Source organism: Triticum dicoccoides, chromosome 6B, assembly GCF_002162155.2.
Source record: "Triticum dicoccoides isolate Atlit2015 ecotype Zavitan chromosome 6B, WEW_v2.0, whole genome shotgun sequence".
Classification (NCBI taxonomy): Eukaryota; Viridiplantae; Streptophyta; class Magnoliopsida; order Poales; family Poaceae; genus Triticum; species Triticum dicoccoides.
Genome location: NC_041391.1, coordinates 564,474,429 through 564,482,553, shown reverse-complemented (window position 1 = coordinate 564,482,553; position 8,125 = coordinate 564,474,429). Strand labels below are relative to the sequence as shown.

Here is an 8,125-nt window from a genome sequence, read left to right as displayed (position 1 = left end):
CCCTCTCTCTCGCTTTCTCTCACTCTCGCGATGAGAAATCTGTTGTTTTCCCTGTGACATTTTTCAGAGGTATGTATGTGTAGTTATCGATGTATTTTCCCTATATTATTATAGTGGGGTGTTTATTTGCAATCCGGGTCGCCGCCGGTATGAAAGAAAAACGGATCTTACGCTATAAATTATAAGTTTGCTCCCAAAACGATATTTTATAAATATTTAAAAGGTAAAATTAACATTATATTTAGATTCCAAATATTTTTTTAATAAAATTTCATATATAATATGTTAAAATCGAAGTTACGGTTTAAAAGATACGGATAATTTAGAAAATCATTTATTTGACTTAAATATATTCCAAAATAATATTTAAAAGTACTTAACAAGTTAAAATAATCTCATATTCATATTCTACATATTTTTCTAATATATAACATGTTCAAATCGGAGTTACGGTTTAAAAGATATGGATGATTTAAAAAAAAACATTGTTTGACTTAAATATGATCTACGGATGAATTACCTAAAACATCATGAGGCTTATCGAAAAATGTAAAATAACGGTTCGGGTGTGACTTAAATTTGGACTGCAGGTTGATTTCAACAAAATACATGGACTTTTGTGTAAAATGCCATGACGGACAAAGAAAACCTAATTTGCTTTATTATTAGGTAAAGATAAAGATTAGTGTTTCTTTTTTCTTGTTTTGTCTTTTTTGACTTTGTTGTTTGTTGGACAAATGCTTGAACTTTTTTTTTGAATGATATGAAAAAAATATTAATACGTGCACAATTTGTTTTAGAAATAGACAACCTCTTTTCTCTGAATACATGAATATATATTTTGTTTACAAAAAAAGTTAGCCATGAGATGCAAATATTGTTGTGTATATACGAAAAAATATATGGAGATACTTGAACATTTTTTTATTTTTTTAAACTTGTTTAAACAAGATTATGAATCGGTAATACATTTTTAAAAAAAACTCAAAAACAAGAAAGTAAAAAAGCGATGCTATTGGACCATAACCATTAAGGACCGCTTGTGTTAGGCCGTCCAAGACCGTATCTAAACTACTAGATCAGCAAGGCGCGAGGGTGCCAGTCCCAACGCAAGTAATGATAAAGTTAGTAGCAAGTTAGGCTTAGCGTACGTATTCAATCAGGATAACAAAATAAAAGAAAGAAAAAACATTCATATGTAATCGAAGCAAGACATCATCCATGGATACCAAAATATAGTACACCATATTTGAAGGATGTAATGTTCATATACAAGGTAAATTAAAGGATGCAATGTTCATACACATAAATATTGAGTGCAAAAGTATGAATAGACGTGCCAAAGGGGACGTGTTCACAAAAGGAGAGGGAGATCACACAGTAGTTTACACGGTACATCACAGGAGCTGGTGGCATCATATATCATCTCGTACTTGCCAGAGTTAGAATAGGTGATCTGTGATGTCCATAGATGATCAACGCCATGGCCTTGGTGTGAAGAAATCAATTGGTGCAAACACCTCATGCTGTTGCGCCTAAAGAGTGTCTTTTTATGGCATGCAGCCTCTTCAACAGATGATTGCTTCTGCTCTCAAGGTTATGTGCCACCACTTCAATATTCATAAGGGTCACGTTTGTCAATGTATCCACGACACGGGTAGGAGGAAAGCCATGTGCTATCACATTATGAAGTTGGTCTGAGAAGGAGCTCATGTATCTCAGATCATACAAGTAACCTTTGGCACTTGTTTATCATGTCAAATGCCTCATCGATCCCGAGTCTCGGATAAGCAAAAGTCTTTCTGCATTCTGCTCAGCCTGTCATAGTTTAGATCCTTCACTATAGTGTTTCTGGAGTTCTCTATGTACCTCATCATGTTCTCATTGAGCCCGAGTCTCAGATGGCCTTGTGAAGCCCAAGATGCTCTAACAGGATATCAGTCATCATTCTAACTGGATCCTTACGATGCTTGTCTTGGCCTATGTCATAGGAAATTTCAAAATAGTTATATGATTTTCGAGAGTACTAAAGTTGATAGCAGTCCGTTTCAAAAAGAAAAAGTTTGACAGCAGTGGGTTTTATACCACGAAAACAAAGGTCTGGGTAACTAAAGGATGGCAATCTTTGTTGTGCAAGAGTTTTATTAGACTCTTACTGTCCTGTTCTACAACTGAGACATGGTAATTGATAAAAAAATCAAATGCTACCATGAATTATAAGATAAACCAGCAGAAATTTTAAAGCCTAATAATCAGACTAAGTCACACACATGAGCAGATTGCTTCATGTATTGTACAAAGAACAATAGCCTAGGAAACCGTATCAACAATCAATCGAGTTTGCAAAGAAGAAAATCCCAAGGACAACCTGTACGCACTCATGCGCAAGCGTCAATTCTGGTGTTTCCAACTTTAATGATAGGCTAATCAGAATAAGAGGCCAAGCAGTCCTGGATAATCATAGTGAGAAGTCTAATTAAACAATGTTAAGTGAAAGAGAGGCAAGGTGACTAATTAAACAGTGCGCCAGGAACGGCCAGAAAAAGACGATTACACTGATGTAGTTCCTGTAGTGCTTGTATTTTGCATCAAGCAGACCAACGTTACCATGAACGACACTAAGCACAACCTTTGTCCTGACCATCTCGTCAGTTAATGAGACGCCAAACTATTAATATAATATATTTGGAAACAGAATGTGCCAGGCCAGCCTCAAAAATAAGAATGACACAATAAGTAAAAAATCAACGGTGGCACAAGTTAATCTATGAATAGGTGGTATTTAGATCGTTTAATAAATTCATTAGGTTAATATTCATAGATCAACGACAGGCCCAATTGCATAAATCTTGAACAAATCTAGCGCAGGCATGCTTTAGAGTCAACCAAGCAAACGGGGTCTACCTTGCTAGCAGGTGACGCCGTGGAACGGGATCACGGTCGTTGTTCACCACATCGACCGAGAAGAGCTCCCTCCGTGCGCCTGATGCCATCGCGCGAGGAAAAGCTTGGGGTGCCTGGATGCACAGATCGACGATACTGCAAGGAAACCAGCGAGACAACCTCAAGCACTAGCAACGGCACGACGCACCAGCCAGTCAACCAGAACCACGAACAGATCCCAATCAGGATGGATCGATCAGTAAACCCTAAATAGATCCATGAAAAGAACACAATCTTGGATCAGCACCCGTACAACACACCACAAACGAAAAGGCAAACAAGGAATCAAAGAACTACCTTGGCCATCTCAGAAGCATCTCCGGTGTGCTCCCTCTCTGGTCAACTCAGAAGACAGCTCCTCCGCCGCGCCACCGATCCAGCTGCAAGACAGGCAGAAACGTAAGAAACAATCGAAGAGAATATGCCAAGAGAGAAGGGGAAGATTACCTAAAGAACGGCGTCAAGAGGAGGACCAACAACAGCGTCAAGATATAAGTAAATAGTGAATAGACCAACCAAACATTATATATATTGTAAGTAAAGAACTCTGATCACGTCATGCATCTACTACTCTCGGAATTGTAAGTAGCAATAGCTTGTTTGGGAAAGCATGAGAAGCATAGCCACGAACAGTAAACATTTTAGTAGTGCACCAAATTATAATGCCCAGGAAAGGTTTAAAGATTTTTTGTTTTAGCTGTCCCATGACAATCTGCACTAAAAGCCTATACATAAATAAGAAAATAGAACACCAAATATGGCTTGTAAAGTAGCCTTTAGATGAAGAACGAGCATCAAAAGACCTTGAAACATTATTTTCTACTAAGCAAACTACAACAGGCAAAGCAAGCGCAAAGGTTGGATCTGATCATTATAAAAAACATACATATATACAACAGGTTCATCTTATATAATTTGGCTCTGTGCATCCATGTTAACAACAAGATTCATGCTACAACCAATTCTGAAGATATTATGTGTGTCCCTAAATAATCGGACAGCTTAAGTAGTACTACTCAACAGGACAACACCCAATTGCAATGGACTCATTGTATTTACCGCACACATAAACCTAAAACCTCCATGTTTAACTAAACAGTCACAGTAAGAGGGGAAAATGCCCCAACGCATCCTAAATAAATTCCTAATCACCAACAATTGACTGTATTTTGGTGCACCATCAAAAGAAACTCACTATCTATTGGTCATTATATATTTGATCTAGTACAGTACTAAAAATGCCGAAGTGAGAATTGACCTTGGCATTCTCCTCTGTCCAGGAGTCATGAAAGTCTTGTTCATCTCGCAAACATAATACTTGATGAGAGGGACAGTTGAACCAATGTAATGCTCAAGTCATTTGATCTCGCACGGGAAATGTCATATTCGCCTGCATACACATTCGTATCTGAAGATGTCGAAACTACCCAACTATGGTGCTGCATGGTAGCATTTGATCTTTAGCCCATGATTAAAAAATATATAAACATGAGAAATGGATCTGAGCTTGTTCATACATACACATTTTCATATTTCCATTCCGACACATTCTTATATCAATTAAACCTCAACACGCTTAGTTTTCTACACTGGCTCCTTTTGTGGACATGCTAATGATGGAACTAAGAAATGAATAAATCACCTCAAATAATATCTATTTGTGCTCTATATTAAAAAAAATAACCTTTATGCATCTGTTTATGACCTACACAACACAATTGAGCTCGTCTTGAACTCCTATTTCCCCCCCAAATCAGAAAGAGCAGTCCACAGGACCACCGCATGGACAAAGGGTCAACACAAGCACAAAGAGTCAGGGGGGAGAGAGAGAGAGAGAGACTCCCTCTCTCTCTTTCTTTGTGTTGATAAGCTGTAGGTAATGTCGTTGCTCTGGTCCAATTGCATAAACATGTGATCAAATTCAGAGGAGAAGTTAAAAGGGAAGTAGGAAAACCTCAGCACAACACATGCAGCATAACATCTCAAGTAAACCTATAGAAGTGACATTGAGAAAATTTTAAAAGGGAATGGGCTTGGGAGCATTGATGTGTTGACCTTGAGGGCAATTGTCCGTGTCCTAGAAGTACCTAAATGGATAAATAGAAAGAGTTAAATCAAAGCAGCAGGCGGCTGAAATGTCACAACAAAGCATGCTAAAATGTTGTTCACCAGGTCTTTCACACGTTGTTATGTAATATATTTCCTCTCCGATTAGTGTATAAGATTGTGCAGTACGGTCACTAAGGTAAGAACATGGAGCAATTAAATCGAAGTAGGTCAGATACACAAATAGTATTCTATATTAGTAAGCAGAGGTGCATACTTCCATTTATCAGTAGATTTTAAGATCTGTTTATTTTTGTAAAGAATAATTAATGTATATGTGCTAGAAAAAAACTGTGAAATCATGTACTACATCAGTAAAATCGATATGGTCCAACATAGCACATGCTGTGACAATATGCCCCTCTAGTAGTCATAAAATCTAACTCGTGCTTACCATCATTTAGATTAAAAAGGATGGGGCAGCTACTACAACTTCCTGTACTGATCGCTAAGATGCTCCCAAAGACCATTTGAGGCAAATATCAGACACATATATCTTGGTTTCAGCTTGCGAACATGAACTTGTGGTTCAATGCTAAGAGATGGCCTCTTCAGTGCAATAATAGGACCGGCTCGCCGAAATGATGGGTCCATGGAACGGTACAGTTTCCTCAAATAAACTTTATCAATGGATCTTCACACCTGAATAGTACATCAACCAAATATTAGCTCATGTTATCTATCATTTTCTCTGCTTTCTATTGAACTGACCATCATAGGTTCTCATATAAGAGGACAATCTAACTGATGAGTGATGCCAAAAAGGCCAGCCTAAGCTAAACCACCAAGCAAAGCCAAGTTCACTAAACGACATGCGCCGATAAAAGTTGTGGCAAAATAAAAGTTTCAGGCCTAAATATGCTTCTCTCAATCTTTGATATTTCTGAAAATCTACATTTTACACTGAATAAATGTTGCAGTACATGGCAATAGTGCGTCCAAAGGCAGGAAAACATATCAAAGGCAGTCAAACAGATCAAATCCACCATCATCTACACATACAACAAAGCATAACCACACAGACCACTCCTATGAACCACTGGTTTAGAACTTTAGCTGGATCAAGCAAGAACGCAGTTACTTCATAATATAGTTGTTGAACATAAGTGCATATGTTTCAGGCCCCTTTGGGATGGAGGGGGAGTTGGCATCCTGTCAAAATAGTTCAGGCCCGCAAGAACGACATCGGCAAGACGTAGTGGTCAGGAATAAACAACCAAGTGACATCAAACAGTAACCACAGCACATAACGACATTTTTTAGCAAAGCTAATGCTGGATTGCTTCAAAGCTTCAAACAAAACACACAATGCTAGAACAGAAGGTAAAATTAACACCAAAAATTGAGTAAGCAGATATTGCAAGTCACTTGCGAATGAACTGCCAAACATACCTACGAAGGGTGGATTTGCTGAGCATTGAACATAATGCCATGGTCTAAACTTTTAGATCACTAAATGCTGACTTGCATAATGTGGCAACCATAGTAGATCCAGCATAATAATATTTTCCGAGGACACTCATATCTTCCGTAGGCAAGTCACATGACCTACAGATGCAATATATTGTGTGTGTGCAAGTCATATAACTGAAAGAGGTAATATATTGTACATATAAGTAAAAGTTGACTGCATGCTAAATGTGAGGAAAAAAAATCAATGATTACACATGAGCATAAAATGGAATTTGCCTCCCCTTGCAACCTGCTTGGATTTTCATCGAGCGCCTTGTATGCATGTACACAAAAAAATCTGCCAGTGCAACACAAAGATGGGAAATTTCAGGTATTATATCAAACAAAGGAGTGCATAAGAGAGGAGAGCAGGCTAATCAGGAGGGAGAGAGAGAGTACCTGAAAGAAAGGGATGGAGAAATTAGAAGGGGATAGAGGTAGGAAGATTGGGGTGCTGAAACAGAGCCCAGCCAGTCGTCGCGCACGACGCAGTGGACGGGGCATGGCTTCTCCTTCCTCTCTTCTCCTTCACATCATCCCTCTCTCTATCTGCTGCGGGTACAGGAGGAGCTGGCAGCGAGAGTGGATGTAAGAACGGGAACTGGAAGGGAGAGAGAGAGAGAGAGAGAGAGAGAGAGAGAGAGAGAGAGACCTGGACGGAGTGGATAGATGGGGGCGGGGAGGCGCCAGCTCCTTCCATTGCGGGTTCGTCATCGTCGCCGGGGAGCACGGCGGCGAGCACCCCGAGCACCAGCGCGGCCTGCTCGGCGGGGATCTGCAGCGCCTCCGCGAGCACCGCGGCACCCACGTGCCGTCCGTGGAGGTCGGCCTCCGATGCACCGTCCGCTGCGGGGGCGTCATCGTCGCCGGGGAGCACGGCGGCGAGCGCCCCAAGCGCCAGCGCGGCCTGCTCGGCGGGGATCTACAGCGCCTCTGCGAACATGGCGATGGGAGAGGAAGGGGAGGAGATGTGGGAGCGCCGCGGCGGCTGCACGAGAGCGAGGGAGGGAGGGAGGCGATTGCGGGAGGAGAGGAAGCGAGCGAGGGAGGAGGCGGCGGGGCGGCATGGCAGGGAGGCGGGAGGAAGAAGGAGAGGGCGGCTGCGTGAGGAAGGAGGAGAGGGCGGCGCGGTCGCGGGAGAAGGAGGCGACGGCTAGGCCGGCCTCGTCGCGCGCGGCCCCCATCTCTCTAGATGGGCGGCGTGAGGCCGGGGATGGGTGTCCGGGCGAGCGGCGGTGGCGACGCCGGCGGCAGGGCAGGGAGGCGGGCGCAGGAGGGGAGAGGAGGCGGCGACGAGGCAGGAGGAGAGGAGGCGCGCAGGAGGGAGGGGAACGAGAGAGAGGGGGAGAGGAGGCGCGCGGCAGGGGGGGAGCCGTCTAGGGTTGCCTCCACGGGAGCCGGCCCTTTTATAACCCCGGCAAGTGAAATGACCAAAATACCCCGGTGGGGGCATGGTATTAACATTTCGCTGCCATTACTATTCATTCCAGCAGTGTTTGCCCCAGATCCAACGGCCCAGGCTTCTCAAGAGCTCGATCGGACGGACGAGAACGCATCAAGGGAAATGATCCGACGGCCGAGAGTGCCTGAGCTCTGAGAGAGCTCGGTGGAGCCTTTTTCTCTT

At 42.3% G+C, this 8,125-nt stretch overlaps 1 long non-coding RNA gene across 6 annotated transcripts; it reads right to left on the bottom strand.

Moving 5' to 3' along the window:
* Nucleotides 1-1,222: 1,222 nt before the first annotated feature.
* Nucleotides 1,223-7,842, bottom strand: LOC119324159. 6 transcript variants are annotated; one of them, XR_005156789.1, is made up of 9 exons: nt 7,154-7,842; nt 6,901-7,071; nt 6,442-6,799; nt 5,444-5,691; nt 4,202-5,030; nt 3,241-3,323; nt 2,905-3,149; nt 2,369-2,450; nt 1,223-1,980 (listed from the first exon to the last, which is right to left on the bottom strand). It is a non-coding gene; the product is annotated as an uncharacterized LOC119324159 (long non-coding RNA). The 6 variants fall into 6 exon arrangements; XR_005156787.1 differs by lacking the exon at nt 2,369-2,450 and having other exon boundaries at nt 4,202-4,382; nt 4,999-5,030; nt 7,154-7,840; XR_005156788.1 differs by lacking the exon at nt 2,369-2,450 and having other exon boundaries at nt 4,202-4,333; nt 4,999-5,030; nt 7,154-7,840.
* Between the last annotated feature and the right edge of the window lie 283 nt (nt 7,843-8,125).